General features: G+C 41.6%; 1 long non-coding RNA gene across 1 annotated transcript; it reads left to right on the top strand.

Moving 5' to 3' along the window:
- The first annotated feature begins 6,574 nt into the window (after positions 1–6,574).
- On the top strand, positions 6,575–23,623 carry LOC115921190. The gene is made up of 3 exons (XR_004062798.1): positions 6,575–6,775; positions 17,624–17,724; positions 22,895–23,623. It is a non-coding gene; the product is annotated as an uncharacterized LOC115921190 (long non-coding RNA).
- The last annotated feature ends 335 nt before the right edge of the window (positions 23,624–23,958 follow it).

Genomic DNA, 23,958 nt, shown 5'->3' with positions numbered 1-23,958 from the left:
GGATCAAAACTATTGCATCTCGAAACTTTAATGGGTACATAGTACAGTCTCGAGATCAACCGAAGAGCTATATTTTAACCTTGACCCGCAAGAAGCAGCTATTACTTTGTCTATATCCGCATCCGCCCGCCGATTCTCAAAAAGGGGATATAATATCTCTTTTTTAATATTATAGTATTTCATATTGAAGTCAAATGAGGCAAAAAGTCTTGTGCGAAACCCATTGAAATGTGCGGACATGGCAATGTTATATTCCGTTATCTGAAAATGATTTATGTAGGCAGTAGCGTAGGATATAGAAATTGCCATTGAGAAGATTTCTTGAGAATCTTTGCAATTTCGATGTGTAAGAAAATGAAGGAGAAAGATGGAGCGAGAGAAAGGGTGGGGTGGCAATGTAAATGAAAGATATATAGTACCTCATTCGACATGAAATTCTCCCCTCTCCCCCCCTCTTTGTCTCCTCTCTTCTCTCTCACTCACACACACACACACACATACGCGCACGCGCACACACACGCACATACACAAACACACACACAAACTTTTGGGTGCCCGGGAGCGCTTTGGGGACTGAAGTTCCCTTCACGCGGGGACCCCAACACGGACAGAATGAGGAAGAAAAACAAGATAAATGCTCCATAGAGACCAACGATTTTAGAACAAGAAGCTGTAGATAATTCATATCTCGGCAATTTTGCTTTTACTTGATACAGAGCATCCAATTTATACATGCGATCAATAGGTACCCTGTCATAATTAATATGTAAATAAAAATGAATTAATGAGTGAATGGGGATCTATTCCAAAACTAGCGTGTCTTAGTTGACCACAAGGTGATTCTTGTAGGGAGCGCAGGCTTATTTAACCCATAGAAGCATGATTAGAAAGTCTCATATTTTCTTTAAATACGAACAGTGGGATGTTTTCAATAGACTTGAATGTGAAAGACCTTTTGTATTCTCTCATGCGAATTTTAAGGAGAATTTGTATGTGAGTTAATTTGTTTCGTTTTTAACTAGTTTATTGAATTGAAAAAAGCATATACACTCAAAATAGCAGCCGAAGGCTGAAACAAATTGAATTTACAAAAGGTTGAAGATTACATTAAAGTACAGTAACCTGAAAGTTGGTTGGACAAATATGTAAAGTAATAATAACATTACCAAACAAAAGTAAACGAGGAAATAGAAAAAGACAGGAAATTGAAAAGACAGACGATATAAACCTTGAAATAGGAGAAGAGGGAGAAATTTAGGTGAAGTAATCTAAATAATTTAACATATGACAAGGAAATGCCTTCTATCATTGTTTGCATATGTTATGAATTACGACTTACAAGTGAGTGTGTCTGCAAACTACAGATGTTCCTATATCACCCTTAATACAAACTCTCCATCTTCATGTTTAAAATTATCGGATAAGCTATTCCCTGAAAACAAAAATATTCTTTCTTCCGAGAAATATACCTCTCTACGTCTCTCTTACATTCTCAACCTCTCAAAACCTTTTGTGATAAACCTCTCTCCCTCTCTCTCTTACATTCTCAACCTCTCAAAACATTTTGTGATATACCTCTCTCCCTCTCTCTTACATTCTCAACCTCTCAACACCTTTTGTGATAAACCTCTCTCCCTCTCTCTAACATTCTCAACCTCTCAATACCTTTTGTGATATACCTCTCTCTCTCTCTATTACATTCTCAACCTCTCAATACCTTTTGTGATAAACCTCTCTCTCTCTCTATTACATTCTCTGCCTCTCAATACCTTTTGTGATATACCTCTCTCCCTCTCTATTACATTCTCAAACTCTCAATACCTTTTGTGATGAACCTCTCTCCCTCTCTATTACATTCTCAACCTCTCAATACCTTTTGTGATAAACCTCTCTCTCTCTCTCTATTACATTCTCTGCCTCTCAATACCTTTTGTGATATACCTCTCTCCCTCTCTATTACATTCTCACCTCTGAATACCTTTTGTGATAAACCTCTCTCTCTCTCTATTACATTCTCTGCCTCTCAATACCTTTTGTGATATACCTCTCTCCCTCTCTATTACATTCTCAACCTCTCAATACCTTTTGTGATAAACCTCTCTCTCTCTCTATTACATTCTCTGCCTCTCAATAACTTTTGTGATAAACCTCTCTTCCTCTCTCTTCCATTCACTACCTCTCAATACCTTTTGTGATAAACCTCTCTCCCTCTCTGTTACATTCTCTACCTCTCAATACCTTTTGTGATATACCTCTCCCCCTCTCTCTTACATTCTCTACCTCTCAATACCTTTTGTGATATTCCTCTCTCCCTCTTTCTTACATTCTCTGCCTCTCAATACCTTTTGTGATATTCCTCTCTCCCCTCTTTCTTACATTCTCTGCCTCTCAATACCTTTTGTGATATACCTCTCTTCCTCTCTATTACATTCTCTACCTCTCAATACCTTTTGTGATATACCTCTCTCCCCCCTCTCTCTTTCATTCTCTACCTCTCAATACCTTTTGTGATAAACCTCTCTTCCTCTCTCTTTCATTCTCTACCTCTCAATACCTTTTGTGATATACCTCTCCCCCTCTCTCTTACATTCTCAACCTCTCAATACCTTTTGTGATATACCTCTCTCCCTCTCTCTTACATTCTCTACCTCTCAATACCTTTTGTGATATACCTCTCCCCCTCTCTCTTCCATTCTCTACCTCTCAATACCTTTTGTGATAAACCTCTCTCCCTCTCTCTTTCATTCTCTTTCTCTCAATACCTTTTGTGATATACCTCTCTCTCTCTCTTACATTCTCTACCTCTCAATACCTTTTGTGATAAACCTCTCTCCCTCTCTCTTTCATTCTCTACCTCTCAATACCTTTTGTGATATACCTCTCTCTCTCTCTTACATTCTCAACCTCTCAATACCTTTTGTGATAAACCTCTCTCCCTCTCTCTTACATTCTCTACCTCTCAATACCTTTTGTGATTTACCTCTCCCCCTCTCTCTTACATTCTCAACCTCTCAATACCTTTTGTGATATACCTCTCTCCCTCTCTCTTACATTCTCTACCTCTCAATACCTTTTGTGATATACCTCTCTCCCTCTCTCTTACATTCTCAACCTCTCAATACCTTTTGTGATATACCTCTCTCCCTCTCTCTTACATTCTCTACCTCTCAATACCTTTTGTGATATACCTCTCTCTCTCTCTCTTACATTCTCTACCTCTCAATACCTTTTGTGATATACCTCTCTCTCTCTCTTACATTCTCAACCTCTCAATACCTTTTGTGATAAACCTCTCTCCCTCTCTCTTACATTCTCTACCTCTCAATACCTTTTGTGATAAACCTCTCTCCCTCTCCCTTACATTCTCAACCTCTCAATACCTTTTGTGATAAACCTCTCTCCCTCTCTCTTACATTCTCTACCTCTCAATACCTTTTGTGATATACCTCTCTCTCTCTCTCTCTTACATTCTCTACCTCTCAATACCTTTTGTGATAAACCTCTCTCCCTCTCTCTTACATTCTCTACCTCTCAATACCTTTTGTGATATACCTCTCTCCCTCTCTCTTACATTCTCTTTCTCTCAATACCTTTTGTGATATACCTCTCTCCCTCTCTCTTACATTCTCTTTCTCTCAATACCTTTTGTGATATACCTCTCTCCCTCTCTCTTCCATTCTCTACCTCTCAATACCTTTTGTGATAAACCTCTCTCCCTCTCTCTTACATTCTCTTTCTCTCAATACCTTTTGTGATAAACCTCTCTCCCTCTCTCTTACATTCTCTACCTCTCAATACCTTTTGTGAAATACCTCTCTCCCTCTCTCTTACATTCTCAACCTCTCAATACCTTTTGTGATAAACCTCTCGCTCTCTCTCTCTTACATTCTCTTTCTCTCAATACCTTTTGTGATATACCTCTCTCTCTCTCTCTTACATTCTCTACCTCTCAATACCTTTTGTGATAACCTCTCTCTCTCTGTTACATTCTCTACCTCTCAATACCTTTTGTGATATACCTCTCCCCCCTCTCTCTTACATTCTCAACCTCTCAATACCTTTTGTGATATACCTCTCTCCCTCTCTCTTCCATTCTCTACCTCTCAATACCTTTTGTGATATACCTCTCTCCCTCTCTCTTCCATTCTCTACCTCTCAATACCTTTTGTGATATACCTCTCTCCCTCTCTCTTACATTCTCTACCTCTCAATACCTTTTGTGATAAACCTCTCTCTCTCTGTTACATTCTCTACCTCTCAATACCTTTTGTGATATACCTCTCCCCCTCTCTCTTACATTCTCAACCTCTCAATACCTTTTGTGATAAACCTCTCTCCCTCTCTCTTACATTCTCTACCTCTCAATACCTTTTGTGATATACCTCTCTCCCTCTCTCTTACATTCTCTTTCTCTCAATACCTTTTGTGATATACCTCTCTCCCTCTCTCTTACATTCTCTTTCTCTCAATACCTTTTGTGATATACCTCTCTCCCTCTCTCTTCCATTCTCTACCTCTCAATACCTTTTGTGATAAACCTCTCTCCCTCTCTCTTACATTCTCTTTCTCTCAATACCTTTTGTGATAAACCTCTCTCCCTCTCTCTTACATTCTCTACCTCTCAATACCTTTTGTGAAATACCTCTCTCCCTCTCTCTTACATTCTCAACCTCTCAATACCTTTTGTGATAAACCTCTCGCTCTCTCTCTCTTACATTCTCTTTCTCTCAATACCTTTTGTGATATACCTCTCTCTCTCTCTCTTACATTCTCTACCTCTCAATACCTTTTGTGATAAACCTCTCTCTCTCTGTTACATTCTCTACCTCTCAATACCTTTTGTGATATACCTCTCCCCCTCTCTCTTACATTCTCAACCTCTCAATACCTTTTGTGATATACCTCTCTCCCTCTCTCTTCCATTCTCTACCTCTCAATACCTTTTGTGATAAACCTCTCTCCCTCTCTCTTACATTCTCTACCTCTCAATACCTTTTGTGATAAACCTCTCTCCCTCTCTCTTACATTCTCAACCTCTCAATACCTTTTGTGATAAACCTCTCTCCCTCTCTCTTACATTCTCTACCTCTCAATACCTTTTGTGATATACCTCTCTCTCTCTCTCTCTTACATTCTCTACCTCTCAATACCTTTTGTGATAAACCTCTCTCCCTCTCTCTTACATTCTCTACCTCTCAATACCTTTTGTGATATACCTCTCTCCCTCTCTCTTACATTCTCTTTCTCTCAATACCTTTTATGATATACCTCTCTCCCTCTCTCTTACATTCTCTTTCTCTCAATACCTTTTGTGATATACCTCTCTCCCTCTCTCTTCCATTCTCTACCTCTCAATACCTTTTGTGATAAACCTCTCTCCTCTCTCTTACATTCTCTTTCTCTCAATACCTTTTGTGATAAACCTCTCTCCCTCCTCTCTCTTACATTCTCTACCTCTCAATACCTTTTGTGAAATACCTCTCTCCCTCTCTCTTACATTCTCAACCTCTCAATACCTTTTGTGATAAACCTCTCGCTCTCTCTCTCTTACATTCTCTTTCTCTCAATACCTTTTGTGATATACCTCTCTCTCTCTCTCTTACATTCTCTACCTCTCAATACCTTTTGTGATAAACCTCTCTCTCTCTGTTACATTCTCTACCTCTCAATACCTTTTGTGATATACCTCTCCCCCTCTCTCTTACATTCTCAACCTCTCAATACCTTTTGTGATATACCTCTCTCTCTTTAACATGTGAAAGTGAACCAAATTTTATGTAAAGCCACATAGGTTTTTCATTTCTTGACGAATTCCATATTCTCCAAAAGAGATATAAAGAGCTTTTCTATTCCTTTTTGATCATTTAATTGATTTTTCAATTCGTTTTTCAGTTTTCGAAAAATTGCAAAAAAGACAAGATGAACAATATACTAGTTAAGTATGTACATCTATATAAAAAAACGTTTTTCTCTCCAAAACTAAAACTTATCTGTAATTGTAATAAAAGTAGTGCAGTAAGAATTGATGGTGCTCCACACAAAGAATAGAGCCTAAATAAAATAAAAAAATCATTTTTTTCCCTGAAATTATGCAAGAAAATATTTTTAATTAATTTTTTACATATTAAATATTTGTTTTGGACGAATAGCCCATCTATAAAATTTGTCATTGTGGAACAAAATTTAGGTTTTAGTTTCCTTCATAATTTCAAATTTTTCGATGAAGATTATAGATGAATGCTATTAAATTGATTATTTAACAACTATTTTTCGTTTTTTGTTGAAATAAAAGGAAATTTAGCATTGGAAACTTAAATATTTCATGGTGAAATTTAAGGCATCTCTAGAGAATGTGTATGAATGAATGGGAGATTGTCATTGTGAACCAGCTTTCGGGTCAATTCATACACCTAGTTTGACCATACATTTGTTTTATTTTTGCTCAAATGCTACTCTGAAATATCAAACAGACGTTAGATTTTGCTTTTATAGGATTTTAGAACTATATTTTTTCCACTTTTATGAGTTAAAAATCTGTTTGGAAAAAGGGTTATTTCTAATGTTGTTTAAAATACGCCCTCTTTTGTTCGAAAGTGACTTCTACGTGTAAAACATATGGGGCTCTAAAGCGAGTACATTTGTCACGATTCTGATCCCAGTCGGAGTGAACAGTGTGTCTAATCTCTCACAAAATCATGAAAGACACGTAGGAAGTCGGTGGCCATCATTTTGTTTATTCATCGCATTCGACTTCAAGCCCTGATCAACAATTTTGGTAAGCAATTTGTAAATGACGGATAAGATCTCCGTCTTTTCTGTGATGTTTGTGTTGTGAATATTACGTAGATCTAATCAGCAAGCTCCCCAGAACTCTGGCAGGGGGAAGCTGCTGTTCCGAAGAGAGTACGCGAGCTCATAATTCTTTACCCTCGGCCGTTTGTTTGATAAACAGGTTGTTTATCCGGACATTCAGGCTGAGAACAGTTGATTTCAAACAGTAATTTAGTCAATTACAAGGCTTAACTTTAGGATTTATGTACATAAACGTCATAGACCTAGGGTTAGGGTTAGGGATCATTAGGGTTAGGTTAGGGTTAGGTTAGGGTTAGGGTTAGAGTTAGGGTTAGGGTTAGAGTTAGAGTTAGGGTTTAGATTAGGTTTAGCGTTAGACCAAGTAACAAAAATAAAGTGTTTCTCGTCCCTGCCCACCTCCTTTTTGGCCGCTGCCTCCTTTTTTTTACTATTTACTATTTAGTTGAAATATACCCCCCCCCCAAAAAAAAAAAAAGAATGGTTAGACCCTATGTCTATAAATTTTGTTCAAATAGCTTCTATTTTAAGGTGATACAAATCATTTGTTTTGTCATACATGGCATCAGTATACTCACATAGCACAATATATGTGAATAAAATAGACTTGGCAAGCTATATTTGGTGCGGCAGCTATATTTGGTGCGGCAGCCATCTTTGGAGAAGAAAAAAAAAAATCGCAAAATAGTAAATAGTAATGCCCAGCTTCCTCTTTTTCCTGACGAGAAACACATTATTTTTAATATTTGTCCTTACTTAAGAAACAGAATTCTTCAGAATTAGCGTTGGGTAACCTAAGATTTCTCTTCATTTAATGCAGAGCCCGTAATAAGCGAGCCCTCCCCCCCCCCCCCCCCACATTCTATGTGGCTACGCCAATCATATTTCATAACTCTTTCTCGACTATAAAAAGTCTGAATGAAATTACTTTTTCCCCTTTATTTAATACAGAGGCTGCATTTTATAAGGCGAGCCTCCCCTCCCCCCCCCCCCCCGTGGCTACGCTAATCATATTTGCGTACTCTATCTAGTCTATTAATAGTTCCGACTGAAATTCAAGATTTGTTTCTCTTTATTTTATATATAACCTGTATTAGGTGAGCTCCAGATCCCCCCTTCCTTTACCCCGTGGCTATGCCCTTTATATTTCCCTACTCTTTCTCGACTATGATACGTCTAACTGAAATTACCTTATTTTCTCTTTATTTTATACAGAGCCTGTATAAGGCGAGCCCCCCCCCCCCCCTTAAACCTTTGGTTATGCCAAACACATTAACTTACTCTTTATCGACTATTATAGTTCTGACTGAAATTAAATATTTGTTTTCTCTATATTTTATACAGAGTCTGTATTGAGCGAGCCCTCCCCCCCCCACCCTAACCCCCCTTTCCCCCTGGCTACGCCAATCACAGTTACTTACTCTTTCTTGCCTATGAGAGTTCAGACTAATTTAAAGATATTCGTACAATACAGGGACTCTATTAGGTGAGCCACCTAATGGTTATGCCAAACACATTTACTTACTCTTTAACGATTATTATAGTTCTGACTGAAATTAAATATTTGTTTTCTCTATATTTTATACAGAGTCTGTATTGAGCGAGCCACCCCCCCCCCTCCCCATTCCCTGCTTAGCTACGCCAATCACATTTACTTACTCTTTATTGACTGTTATAGTTCTGACTGAAATTAAATATTTGTTTTCTCTATATTTTATACAGAGTCTGTGTTGAGCAAGCCCTCCCCCCCCCCTAACCCCCCTAACCCCACTTTTCCCCCTGGCAACGCCAATCACAGTTACTTACTCTTTCTTGCCTATGAGAGTTCAGACTAATTTAAAGATATTTGTACAATACAGGGACTCTATCAGGTGAGCCCCCCCCCCCTTTACCCCTTGGCTATGCAAATTGCCTTTATTTACTCTTTCTCGACTATGAGAGTTCCAAGTTCCAACTAAAATTAAAGATTTGTATTCTCTTTATTTAATATAGAGTCTGTATTAAGTGAGCCCTCCCCCCTCCCCATTCCCGCTTGGCTACGCCAATCAAATTTACTTACTCTTTCTCGACTATGAGAGTTTCAACTAATTTAATGATATTTTTTCCTTTTATATAATACAGGCCTCTTTTAGGTGAGCCACCCCCCCCCCCCCCCCCCTTTATCCCCTGGCTATGCAAATCACATTTATTTACTCTTTCTCGACTATGAGAGTTCCAACTAATTTAAAGATATTTATTTTCCTTTTATATATACAGGCCTCTTTTATTTGTATTCTCTTTATTTAATCTAGAGCCTGTATTAGGTGAGCCCCCCTCCCCTTACCACCTGGCTACGCCAATCACATTTTCTTACTCTTTATCGACTATTTTAGTTCTGACTGAAATTGAAGTTTTGTCTTCTCTTTATTTAATAGAAAGCCTGTATAAGGGGAACCCCCCTCCCCCATGCCCTATTTAATACAGAGCCTGAATTAAGCGAGCCCTCCCCCCCCCCCCCCACCCATTCCCCATGGCTACGCTAATCACATTTCCCAACTCTTTCTCGACCATAAAAAGTCAGACTGAAATTACTTTGTTTTCTCTTTATTTTATACATTACCTTCATAGGTGAGCTCCCCCCCCCCCTCCCCCTTCACCCGTGGCTACGCCAATTGCATTTCCCTACTCTTTCTCAAATATGATACGTCCGACTAAACTTATAGTTTGTTTTCTCTTTAATGCAGAGTCTGTATTAAGTGAGCCCTCCGCTCCCTTTACCCCTTGGCTACGCCAATCACCTTTTCCTCTCTCCTACTCGAATATGAGAGTTCCAACTAAAATAAAAGATTTGTATTTTCTTTATTTAATACAGAGCCTGAATTAAGCTAGCCCTCCCCCCCCCCCATTCCCCATTTAATACAGAGCCTGAATTAAGCGAGCCCTCCCCCCCCCATTCCCCATTTAATACAGAGCCTGAATTAAGGGAGCCCTCCCCCCCCTCCCATTCCCCATTTAATACAGAGCCTGAATTAAGCGAGCCCTTCCCCCCCCCCCATTCCCCATTTAATACATGACCTTCATAGGCGAGCTCCCCCCCCCCCACATTCCCCATGGCTACGCTAATCACATTTCCCAACTCTTTCTCGACCATAAAAAGTCAGACTGAAATTACTTTGTTTTCTCTTTATTTTATACATGACCTTCATAGGCGAGCTCCCCCCCCTCCCCCTTCACCCCGTGGCTACGCCAATCGCATTTTCCTACTCTTTCTCAAATATGATACGTCCCACTAAACTTATAGTTTTGTTTTCTCTTTATTTAATGCAGAGTCTGTAGTAAGTGAGCCCTCCGCTCCCTTTACCCCTTGGCTACGCCAATCACCTTTTCCTCTCTCCTACTCGAATATGAGAGTTCCAACTAAAATAAAAGATTTGTATTTTCTTTATTTAATACAGAGCCTGAATTAAGCTAGGCCTCCCCCCCCCCATTCCCCATTTAATACAGAGCCTGAATTAAGCGAGCCCTCCCCCCCCCCATTCCCCATTTAATACAGAGCCTGAATTAAGCGAGCCCTTCCCCCCCCCCATTCCCTATTTAATACAGAGCCTGAATTAAGCGAGCCCTCCCCCCCCCCATTCCCCATGTAATACAGAGCCTGAATTAAGCGAGCCCTTCCCCCCCCCATTCCCCATTTAATACAGAGCCTGAATTAAGCGAGCCCTCCCCCCCCCCCCTATTCCCCATTTAATACAGAGCCTGAATTAAGCAGGCCCTTCCCCCCCCCCATTCCCAATTTAATACAGAGCCTGAATTAAGCGAGCCCTTCCCCCCCATTCCCCATTTATACAGAGCCTGAATTAAGCGAGCCCTCCCCCCACCCATTCCCCATGGCTACGCCAATCACATTTCCCAACTCTTTCTCGACCATAAAAGTCAGACTGAAATAACTTTGTTTTCTCTTTATTTTATACATTACCTTCATAGGTGAGCTCCCCCCCCCCCCTCCCCCTTCACCCCGTGGCTACGCCAATCGCATTTCCCTACTCTTTCTCAAATATGATACGTCCGACTAAACTTATAGTTTGTTTTCTCTTTATTTAATACAGAGCCTGAATTAAGCGAGCCCTCCCCCCCCCCCATTCCCCATTTAATACAGAGCCTGAATTAAGCGAGCCCTCCCCCCCCCCCCATTCCCCATTAAATACAGAGCCTGAATTAAGCGAGCCCTCCCCCCCCCCCCCCACCCATTCCCCATGGCTACGCCAATCACATTTCCCAACTCTTTCTCGACCATAAAAAGTCAGACTGAAATTACTTTGTTTTCTCTTTATTTTATACATTACCTTCATAGGTGAGCTCCCCCCCCCCCCCTCTCTTCACCCCGTGGCTACGCCAATCACATTTCCCTACTCTTTCTCAAATATGATACGTCCGACTAAACTTATAGTTTGTTTTCTCTTTATTTAATGCAGAGTCTGTATTAAGTGAGCCCTCCGCTCCCTTTACCCCTTGGCTACGCCAATCACCTTTTCCTCTCTCCTACTCGAATATGAGAGTTCCAACTAAAATAAAAGATTTGTATTTTCTTTATTTAATACAGAGCCTGAATTAAGCTAGCCCTCCCCCCCCCCCCATTCCCCATTTAATACAGAGCCTGAATTAAGCGAGCCCTCCCCCCCCCATTCCCCATTTAATACAGAGCCTGAATTAAGGGAGCCCTCCCCCCCCCATTCCCCATTTAATACAGAGCCTGAATTAAGCGAGCCCTTCCCCCCCCCCCATTCCCCATTTAATACATGACCTTCATAGGCGAGCTCCCCCCCCCCCCCACCCATTCCCCATGGCTACGCTAATCACATTTCCCAACTCTTTCTCGACCATAAAAGTCAGACTGAAATTACTTTGTTTTCTCTTTATTTTATACATGACCTTCATAGGCGAGCTCCCCCCCCCTCCCCCTTCACCCCGTGGCTACGCCAATCGCATTTCCCTACTCTTTCTCAAATATGATACGTCCGACTAAACTTATAGTTAGTTTTCTCTTTATTTAATACAGAGCCTGAATTAAGCGAGCCCTCCCCCCCCCCATTCCCCATTTAATACAGAGCCTGAATTAAGCGAGCCCTCCCCCCCCCCCATTCCCCATTAAATACAGAGCCTGAATTAAGTGAGGCCCTCCCCCCCCCCCACCCATTCCCCATGGCTACGCCAATCACATTTCCCAACTCTTTCTCGACCATAAAAAGTCGGACTGAAATTACTTTGTTTTCTCTTTATTTTATACATTACCTTCATAGGTGAGCTCCCCCCCCCCCTCCCTCTTCACCCCGTGGCTACGCCAATCACATTTCCCTACTCTTTCTCAAATATGATACGTCCGACTAAACTTATAGTTTGTTTTCTCTTTATTTAATGCAGAGTCTGTATTAAGTGAGCCCTCCGCTCCCTTTACCCCTTGGCTACGCCAATCACCTTTTCCTCTCTCCTACTCGAATATGAGAGTTCCAACTAAAATAAAAGATTTGTATTTTCTTTATTAAATACAGAGCCTGAATTAAGCTAGCCCTCCCCCCCCCCCATTCCCCATTTAATACAGAGCCTGAATTAAGCGAGCCCTCCCCCCCCCCCATTCCCCATTTAATACAGAGCCTGAATTAAGGGAGCCCTCCCCCCCCCCATTCCCCATTTAATACAGAGCCTGAATTAAGCGAGCCCTTCCCCCCCCCCCCATTCCCCATTTAATACATGACCTTCATAGGCGAGCTCCCCCCCCCCACCCATTCCCCATGGCTACGCTAATCACATTTCCCAACTCTTTCTCGACCATAAAAAGTCAGACTGAAATTACTTTGTTTTCTCTTTATTTTATACATGACCTTCATAGGCGAGCTCCCCCCCCCCCCTCCCCCTTCACCCCGTGGCTACCCCAATCGCATTTTCCTACTCTTTCTCAAATATGATACGTCCCACTAAACTTATAGTTTTGTTTTCTCTTTATTTAATGCAGAGTCTGTAGTAAGTGAGCCCTCCGCTCCCTTTACCCCTTGGCTACGCCAATCACCTTTTCCTCTCTCCTACTCGAATATGAGAGTTCCAACTAAAATAAAAGATTTGTATTTTCTTTATTTAATACAGAGCCTGAATTAAGCTAGCCCTCCCCCCCCCCCCCCATTCCCCATTTAATACAGAGCCTGAATTAAGCGAGCCCTCCCCCCCCCATTCCCCATTTAATACAGAGCCTGAATTAAGGGAGCCCTCCCCCCCCCCATTCCCCATTTAATACATGACCTTCATAGGCGAGCTCCCCCCCCCCCCCATTCCCCATGTAATACAGAGCCTGAATTAAGCGAGCCCTCCCCCCCCCCCCATTCCCCATTTAATACAGAGCCTGAATTAAGCGAGCCCTCCCCCCCCTATTCCCCATTTAATACAGAGCCTGAATTAAGCAGGCCCTTCCCCCCCCCCATTCCCAATTTAATACAGAGCCTGAATTAAGCTAGCCCTCCCCCCCCCCCATTCCCCATTTAATACAGAGCCTGAATTAAGCGAGCCCTCCCCCCCCCCATTCCCCATTTAATACAGAGCCTGAATTAAGGGAGCCCTCCCCCCCCCCATTCCCCATTTAATACAGAGCCTGAATTAAGCGAGCCCTTCCCCCCCCCCCCCCCCATTCCCCATTTAATACATGACCTTCATAGGCGAGCTCCCCCCCCCCCCCCCCATTCCCCATGGCTACGCTAATCACATTTCCCACTCTTTCTCGACCATAAAAAGTCAGACTGAAATTACTTTGTTTTCTCTTTATTTTATACATGACCTTCATAGGCGAGCTCCCCCCCCCCCCCCTCTCCCCTTCACCCCGTGGCTACCCCAATCGCATTTCCCTACTCTTTCTCAAATATGATACGTCCGACTAAACTTATAGTTTTGTTTTCTCTTTATTTAATGCAGAGTCTGTATTAAGTGAGCCCTCCGCTCCCTTTTCCTCTCTCCTACGCGAATATGAGAGTTCCAAGTAAAAAAAGATTTGTATTTTCTTTATTTAATACAGAGCCTGAATTAAGCGAGCCCTCCCCCCCCCCCATTCCCATTTAATACAGAGCCTGAATTAAGCGAGCCCTCCCCCCCCCCCATTCCCCATTCCCCATGGCTACGCCAATCACATTTCTTAACTCTTTCTCGACCATAAAAAGTCAGACTGAAATTACTTTGTTTTCTCTTTATTTAATACATTACCTTCATAGGCGAGCTCCCCCCCCCCCCCCCACCCATTCCCCATGGCTACGCTAATCACATTTCCCAACTCTTTCTCGACCATTAAAAGTCAGACTGAAATTACTTTGTTTTCTCTTTATTTTATACATGACCTTCATAGACGAGCTCCCCCCCCCCCCCCCCCCTTCACCCCGTGGCTACGCTAATCGCATTTCCCTACTCTTTATCATTCCAAATGGTCTAACAAATATATGTAGTGAGAAAGAATGCTTAAATATGAATAATGTCTGTTTCATGGGCAAAAATGTGAATTTGATGACCTTATTTGCATAAATTACCATAAATATGCAAATGAGTGAATTTTTCAAAAAAATTGAAAGTACCATAGTATTCTATACACTTCACTTGACATGTATGCAAATTTTCGTTTCACGGCCGAGATCATAGGGGGGGGGGGCCTTAGAAGCCCCCCCCCCCCCCCCCCGCTATGCAGTTTCAAAATAGCCCGGGCTAAATAGGGTTAAAGTGAAGAAAGAATGTGAATAAGGTTGCTCCGAATAATGAGGAGGAAATAATGTGCAGAACTAATGTGCTGAAATGGAGGGATTGTCATGACGGGATGAAAGTCAGTAACAGATATGTAACTTGTAAGTTTGTAAGAGGGAAAATGCTGACTTAAATAAATGATAATGATGAAATAGCAAAGAATTGAGTATCATGGGTACCAATTCAATGGAAATTTGTACAAAATATGAGCCCCCCTCAGTACTAAAAGAGCCCCTGTGAGCCTTCTCATGGGGGCTCTTTTAGTACTGAGCCTGTATTAGGTGAGACCTAATTCAGGCTCTGTATTAAATGAGGAATGGGGGAGGGGTTCCCCCACCAATACAAGCTCTGTTTTAAATAAAGAGAAAACAAACCTTCAATTTAGTCGGAACTCTAATATTCAAGAAAGAGTAGGAAAATTTGATTGGCGTAGCCACGGGGGGAATTGGGAGGGGGAGGGCTCGCTTAAAATAGGCTCTTTATTAAATAAAGAGAAAACAAAACTATAATTTAAGTCAGACATATCATAGTCGAGTAAGAGTAGGGAAATGTGACTGGCGTAACCACAGGTTGAAGGGGAGGGGGGGGGGGGGCTGGGGCTCGCCTAATACATGTTCTGTATAAAAGAAAGAGAAAACAAATCTTTAATTTCAGTTGGAGTGGGGAGGGGGATTGCTGAATACAGGCTCTGTATTAAATAAAGAGAAAACAAAACTCTGATTTCAGTCTGACCAGGGCTCAAATTAATTTTTTGTCCACGGGGGCTCTTCCAAAAAAAGAGCCCCCGTGAGCCTTCTCACAGGGGCTCTTTTAGTACTGACGGGGGCTTTTTTTTTAAATACAAATTTCCATTGAATTGGTGGTACCCATGATACTCCTAAATTCTTTGCTATTTCATCATTTTCGGTATTATTTCCCTCTTACAACTTTACAAGTTACTGTATGCTCTAATGGTCAGATCTCCTACCTTTGTACGAAATTTCTGGTCCAAGCCCGTGCAGTCGCCTCTTCGCCAACTGGTTTCCTTTTACTAAATATAGCTTTCGGTTGATTTACTGGTCGAGGTTTATTATTTGCTGGTCTTTTGGAATCACCAGATTTGCAATCGTCCCTGTGAGCAATCTGACGGAGGCGATTATGAAGCTCACAGGGGCCAAGCGCCCGCTACCCCGTGTATTTTGAGCCTTGAGTTTGACACAGTATGGAGCTTTTGCAATTTTTCACTCTGATGCGTACCTTTGATGGAAATTTTGTAAATTTAAATTGAAGAAAGATCGACTGATATCATCTCCATTAAAATTAATAATAGGCATTTATATCGTGCCGTCTATCTAGACAATTCTATTCCGAGGCCCACAAAAAAAATATAAAGAATGAGAGAGTTTGGATGAGTGTCATAGTGCCAAATACAGGTATCGTTAAAAAAGATAAGATTTCAGCTTTGATTTAAAGGTCTCTAAGGAAGTTATGATTCTCAAATTAAATGGTAAAGTATTCCAAAGAGAAGGTGCTGCAGCCCATGCCCACCAGGATCTATGGAATGTGTATAGTAAAGCATATCTTAAATAGTTTTGGTTAATTCAAGATTATGATGATATTGTACTGAATTACACATGCTGTTCCTTCTGTTTGGTGGATAGTGCAAAAAAAACCGGAATGTTCTGCTCAATGTTAGTAAAAGCAGAAGCGTTTAATTCATATTTTGCGAATATTAGTCTGAATCTTGCAGACAATATACCCATGCCCCCTCCCCTCACTTTTTAGAGTACCCAAAAAGTGTTCCTTTCACCTCTGATAAGTGCCCCTTTTAATTTGACATGTGTCCATTTTCCTTTGCAATAAGTGTCCATTTCCCATTCGCATTTAAAGTGCCCTTTTTAATCTCTAGTAAGTATCCCTTTTCAGGTACGAGAAGTTACTCCTTTTCACTTCAGATAAGTGCCCCCTTCACCTCTTATAATTGCCCCTATTCAAATCTGAGAGATACTGGTTTTACTTTTACAAATGCCCCTTCCCCTCCTGATAAGTGCTCTTTTCATCACTAATGAGTGTCCTTTTTCACCTCTAATAACTTCCCCTCTTATTTTGACACATGCCCTTTTTCTTTTCTAAAATATTGCTCTTTATCCTTCAGTATAAGTGCCCCTTTTTTATTCTCATCAGTGCCCCTTTTCACCTATGATAATTTCCTTTTTAACAACATGTGCCCCTTTCCCTTTCTGATAATGGAGACCAGTGTCGTAGATCATTACTTAATACCCATTGTTCAGGGGGGGAGGGGGGGGGGGGTGATCTATTCATTCATCCCCCCTCAAAAATAGGTATCAAGTAAGGATCTACGCCAATGATGGAGACCACCAGGCCATCCATACAAGTTATTCATAAAGGAAGGCAACAATAGGGTTACATAACGGAGAGTCTTTTTTAATGTTGATTAGTATTTTCTCTGTCGATACAATACACATGGCGGGCCTAATCCATGTTATTGATACTGAAATACAACATCTTTTCACGCTTTCATCTGTGATAACAGAGACCGCTCTGCCATTGGCAAACGCAGCTGGGGGCTGTAACCCCCCCCCCCCCCCCCCCCGAGTATTATTGTATTATTGTATTATTGTTTATTAAGACTACATGTAGGGGATATTAACTTCATATTATCATCTAGCCTTTACCCCTCTCTATTATACACTTACGTTGGTGAACTGAATTGTATTGAATTGAGTATCCATTGTCCATTTAAATTCTTTTTTACTGGTATTATTTACAAGTAATGGATTTACAAATAGATATAAACTTGATGGGATGTACTCTTGTAAGTGTTTGTATGTTTTGTTTTTGTTTGTCTGTTTATTTTGATATATTAATGTCAGCCAACACATGATTTTAGGTACTGTATTTGGATTTTGACAAAAGGCAATTTCCTAGAACAAATAAACTGATTTGAGGTCTATCTGCAGCCATGCCATACAAATAATATGGTAACATATTGTCGGTCATGTACCGTATCAGCATAATGACATTATTTTTGACTGTCTTATAATGAGCAATTTGTCTGTATTTTAAATCACAGTGCCTCAACGTTAGAGATCTTCTTCAAGGAATCGACCATGCCATGTACCCATTTTCAAGAGATCAGTTCTGAGTGGATAGAAGATGGATGACTCGGAGCATGTAAGAACTTTGGGCCTTTTTGAAAATAATGTTTTTTCTCTCTCCAACTGAACCTAAGTAAATATGTCTTCCAATTTATTTTGATTGTAGACAAAGTGGTATGTTTGAATGATACTTTAGCACATTTTTTTATTGTTCCAGATTAACTGTAAATCATCCTTTACTTCCATAAACAATAATGTACATACATGTAGCTTTCCAAAATATCTCATAGAAATTATAATACTTGGAGGAGTTACAACTGTCCATCGCTTTTGGGGTATTGAAATCAGCCAGAAAATATGTGTCCAATTGGAATTACCGGTAGGCAGATATTTTCTCCTTGCTCTACCCTGCTCTACAGTCTGGTGTAGAATAATGTCTAGAAAAACAAGACACAACTTATGTCTTACAATGTCTAATGCCTCAGTCACACCTTTGCGTATTTGGCTTGCGTATTGCTGGGTATTACCCGAATGCAGACAAAGGCAGTCATACCCAATAACGCGCAATAAAACATGCTCACTACGTACTCAATACGCAAACTAGCGCATGTGCCTGCGTTGGTCGCTCGCTAGTTTTAAAATTTTCTAAACTATCGCAAGCAAACGCAAGGTCAAATCGCATACAAGCGGATACGAGTGGCAACCAGTGAATGCGAGCGACAGCGTGTAGCTTAGCGCAGGTAAACGCAATCATACGCACCTCTTTTTTCGGAGCATGTGTAGCTGCGTTTCCTGCACGAATTACCTCGCTTTAACTCGTGTCTATATGCATGATTGCGCGTATTGTTGCGCTGTTGCTCGCACATCGCTCACAGCAGCAAAAAAACCTTGCGATTGCCACTCGCTACGCTGCGAGTCTACCTCGTACAGCGTTTGCTTTAGCTCGCAGTTGCTGGTTGCCGCACGCTTTAGCTCGCTATCACTGCGATTAGTTGCCTATGCGCTGCGTATCGGCAATATAAGGCGGGGTGGAATCATACTGCAGTCAACAGTTGAAAAATATACAACTACTGAACACTGAAAAGATGCCGAAAGCCAAAGCGAAAAGGGGGGGGGGGGGGTGACGACGAGGACGAAGCCAGTCAAGCTGCCTAGGTCCCATTGCCCCGCCGGCTCCGGAGTCACCATCGCTGGGTGAACACGAGACGAACATGGCGAAGAAGCCGCGGAAAGACCTAGTCAACTTCTCAAGCCCGGCCCCCCCCCCCACTCAGTGTTATTTAGGGTACGCATATGCGTGTTCCAACCGACCCCCCCTTTTCAGCAAAAGTCCGGTGTGTAAAGTCAATACGGCTCGACCTTTTTCTTTTGTATACGAGCCTTTTTCAGCATCCCCCCCTTTTCAGCAAAAGTCCGGTGTGTAAAGTCAATACGGCTCGACCTTTTTCTTTTGTTACGAAAAGGACATTTTGGCAACACGCATGCGGTCATTTTGAAACCTGAGTGGGGGGGCCGGGTTCTCAAGTGACCAAGAGAAGGAGCTTGCCTATACCATGGTCCTGACGGTTGAAGGGGTTTGTCGGAGAGTGGTCAGTACTCAGCAGGCACTGAAATCGGTTGGTAGGAATGCCGAAAGCATTCTCCACCAATCTCCTTGCCTGGGACAGCCGGTAGTTGTAAATTCTCTCTTGTTTAGCCATAGCCCTCCTTGCGTACGGCTTCATTGGCCATGTTGTCATGGCGAAGGTCTCGTCTGCCACAAAGAAGTAGGGGATGTCTTCATCATCGTTGGACAGAGGCTCTGGCAGAGGCACTCCAAGGGTTTCAGATTTAAGACGTTGTTTTAGTTCACACGAGTTGAAGAGCTGTGCATCAGAGGTTTCGTTTCCGACATCTATCCACACAAATCTGTACTTGGCGTCGACCAGGGCCATGAGTACAATAGAGTAGAAACACTGGTAGTTGTAAAATATTGACCCACTATCCTCAGGGCACTTGATTGCAACATGCTTGCCGTCCAAAGCACCAAGGTTTGGGGAGAATTCCAGCAGCCTTCGAAGCCCTGTGTGACTGCTTTTCATTCCTGTGGGCTGGTAGGTCACATCACCAGCTTATCACCGTATTCCTCAATGATGGCAGACTGGCAGTGCATATCTCACGTACCATAAGTGAAATGGTATTATGGGCTACCCTAAAGCTATACATTAGTGTCTTGTAGCTGTCACCCTGGCCAGCTTCAGTGCGGGTAAGAGGGCTTTCCTGAAGAAGGTGTCCCACTTCTCCAGTCTTTCATGTAGTCTCTGCTCTAACTCTTTAAACATTTCAGGGGTTAGCCTCAACACGTTCGTGAATGCCTCTTGGTCCTCGTCTTCCAGTTCCCTCATCAGTTGGTCGAATTGTCCCTGGTCCTTCCTCCAGTAGATCCAGGACCGCACCCAACAACTCCGAGGGATACTTTGTTGATGCAGCTCATTCAGCAGCTTCCCTTGCTCATAATCTTCATTCGCCTCTCTTCTTCCAGCTGAACCAAAGCAGAGCTCTGCTGCAGGGCCATTATTGTCATCAGATTTATTTTTCTTGTAGATGTAGAATCGTCAGAAGATAGATGTTTATGCCCAGTCCCTCAAAAGGACTAGTATTTTTATATATGCCGCAGCCCAAACGAGCTGGTACGCTCTAGCACGAGCCGACACGCATCAGTACAAACAACAGACGAGCTAAAGCAAGCGGACACGCAACAAGACCAACTGGTGCAAGCGGCTAACGAGCAGCAAAAAAGCAGCAAACGAGCTACATACGCAACATGGCGAGCAAACTGCGTATTGAATCGTACTGCTATGAGCTATAGCGTGGCCATAGGCAACCGTAGGCAGTCTTTGTACGAGCGGCATATGAGCTACCTACGAGCTAGATACGCAATAGTGTGACTGCTACCTTCAAATTTGCTGCGTATTGCTGGGCACGGCTGCGTATTGATATACGCCGCAGAGCGCAGCAATACGCAGCAACATACGCAGAGGTGTGACTGAGGCATTAGTTTGTCACAATGCCGAAATACATGTAAAAAATTAATATTACTGTGAGGTATTTTGGATACTAATACATAAAGCATCATTTGCCCAAGCAAATTTGGCAATTTTGCCAAGGTGCTGTTGGTTAGAAGGTTTTGTTTGTCATTTTAAAGCCTAGTTTCATTAAGGGTAGGGATGATTTAGATCACCTTGATTCATTTATTTTGTCAAAATCAGTGATTTAAATCACTTCCATAGATGTGTGTTAAATTTGTTGTTGCTGAAATATCTTAAATGTGTATTTTTCCCTACTTTTGCAACTGTACCATTTATTTTTGTTGTAAATTAAAAATTTTCTTGTTACTAGCTTTAACCTAGGCCCATCAAGTTTCCAAGCTCAATTGCCCAAGTGAGCTATTTAATCGCAAATTGTGTGATGTAAACTTTTTACATTTTCTTCTTCATCTTTAAAAATCCATGGCTGGTTTCTTATCAAAATTTTAGGCATCACGTGCTAGAAAGGGAGATCTTGAGTTGTTCAAATTGGGACAATTACCCCCAGGACAAATACCCCCCACCCCCCACCCCCCCCCCCCGGACATTCACCTCAGACAATCATCCTCCCAGGAAATACTTTTGTTTGAGGCTGGGGGGGGGGGGGGGGGGAGAGGGTCTATGGAAGGGACTTTTTTAATTCAACATACCTAAATCGTGTTTTAGTGCAATGTAGAAACATACCGGTAAAAATGGAAACTGGTTTCAATCTTTTTTAGAGCCCAAGCAAGCTAATTATGTACACCTGTATGTGGGACACAAACACTGAATTTAAAACACATTTCAAAATCTAGGGTTGGGGGGGGGGGGGGGGGTGCAGCGTCTCCCAAAATACCCCTATGGCCATAATTAGGCAATTTTGACTTAACTTGATTGGAAGCATTCCTCAGGTAGGGAGATATAACATTTTTATGAAGGGCTACTGACTCCTCCAGGGGAGGGGGCTTGGTAAGGGCACTGCCCATTAATGTTTTTCCTTTTTAAATGCCATCTGATTTACATATTTTAGTTCTTCTAAAAATGCAAGGTCAGATTTAAACCAAAATTGGTAGGGATCATCCTTTGGCAAAGGTCATCTAAAGTTGTTCAAATAGGGTACGTACCGCCTGGGGGAAGCTCCCAATCACCTCAGTGGCAGTGATCGCACATTCTCTTCTTGAAAAAAAACATCGCCTGACTCTGCCCAAAATTTGTAGGAAACACCATCTACATCTACTGCAGGATAAACAATCCAGACTAGATCTTGACAATTTTCTCTCAAAATACAATTCCCATACCAGAGCTCAAGATTAGCTTTAAGAACAGTATAATATTCATGAAAGAAGTTCAACCGCCCCCCCCCCCCCCCCGGTACTACTCCCCTCAGGACAATTACCCTTTTAACACTTACCAATTGGGACAATTACCCCCAGGACAAATCCCCCCCCCCCCCCCCCCCCCCCCCCCCGGACATTCACCTCAGACAATCATCCTCCCAGGAAATACTTTTGTTTGAGGCTGGGGGGGGGGGGGGGGAGAGGGTCTATGGAAGGGACTTTTTTAATTCAACATACCTAAATCGTGTTTTAGTGCAATGTAGAAACATACCGGTAAAGGGAAACTGGTTTCAATCTTTTTTAGAGCCCAAGCAAGCTAATTATGTACACCTGTATGTGGGACACAAACACTGAATTTAAAACACATTTCAAAATCTAGGGTGTACCCAAACTGTTAACCAGCACTGTTTCTGTGAATGGGTTGGCTGTATGTTACATGACAAGGTAGCGGAAAAAAAATCAGACAGCATAGGATTATTAGGCATTTCATGTACAACAATGTGCACAACCATGGGAACAAATGCGCATGGGAGGTGCTACACTCTATAGCTACTCTGAAAGGTTGCATGTTTTTAGGTGCGGATCAAGTAGGTAGCGTCCGCTTCTTTTCAGCAGTGAATACAAAAAAGGTGTAAGATAATGATATCAATAATGTGAACTTTTTAGGTGCGGATCAAGTAGGTAGCGTCCGCTTCTTTTCAGCAGTGAATACAAAAAAGGTGTAAGATAATGATATCAATAATGTGAACTTGTAGTCTTTATACATACCAATTTCATAAGGCAAGTCATCCGTACTAGTTTGGATTTTATTGAAATAACACAATTTGTTTATGACAATGTGAGTTTCATTATGGTTTCTTTACAGATCCTGCAAAATGTCCATTTTGTACACAGAGTACAGAGTACACAGAGCCGTTCTTACCAAACAGCATAAGGCCTGTCATCTGGTAGTTCTGTCTTCAAGCCGTCACTCTTCGTCTTATCAAGTGGTGTTAAACTTAGTGCTCAGCTTTACAGGCCAAACTTATCTGCAATCACAGATGTGTGCTTCCCTTGTTCCAAGTTATCGCAGTTGACCAGTATTTGAAAACTTCTTGGGTGATATTCTGAGCATGATTTTATCTCTAAAATCTTTTTAGTACCGTATGTGTATAGTAACTTCCGGTAGTTCACGGAATCAAATCAAATCCGTTATTTTACCACTATCCATATTACTGTATAAGAAGTCACTAACATATGCCAATGCAGTATTAGTGGAATAACCCTTCCGGAAACATGAATTGGTAAGAGTAAGCAAGTCCGAATCCAACAAATAGTCATGTAAACTAGGTGTGCACAGTCTTTTCTAAACACCTTCATGATTGTTGGTAGAATCGTTATCAGATGATATTCACATCTGTATACTGTATAATTGTATTCCATTGTCTGTGTTCCCACATTTGTGAATGGGGGTAATCCTGGCCTGCTTCCATTCTTCAGGAATTACTCCTAATTAGAGAGATAGATTAAAAAGTTTGGTGATTGTTTTTTTGTTGATAGGTGCAGCCAATTTTAATAACCTATAATTAAAGGAAACCTCACCCCAAAGAATAAGTGAAGGTATTTTGAAAAATGAGATGTATTCCTGCCATTTGATGTAAATTGTTCGTTATGAAAATTTACAAGAGATATATAAATGAAGATATTCTTGGCATGATGTGATGCCTTTTAGGCTTTTAGCATGACATGAAAAACCTTGACCCCAGAAGAGCACCAACTTATTTATGCAATTTGCATTCTGGCAATTGTAGTACAATTGTAGTACAAAGGACACACGTCTGGGAAAGAAGCATCCATAAATTTGAATACATTTACTTGATAAACGACTTCACATAGTACGTCACGTTATCAAGAAAATCTAATAAATCTCTAAGTCAAAGTTATTTCTTG

The sequence above is a fragment of the Strongylocentrotus purpuratus genome, unplaced genomic scaffold, assembly GCF_000002235.5.
Source record: "Strongylocentrotus purpuratus isolate Spur 01 unplaced genomic scaffold, Spur_5.0 spur5_scaffold_1, whole genome shotgun sequence".
NCBI classification, from domain to species: Eukaryota; Metazoa; Echinodermata; class Echinoidea; order Camarodonta; family Strongylocentrotidae; genus Strongylocentrotus; species Strongylocentrotus purpuratus.
The sequence above is the reverse complement of the archived record's forward strand: the minus strand, read 5'-3'. Positions and strand labels throughout refer to the sequence as shown.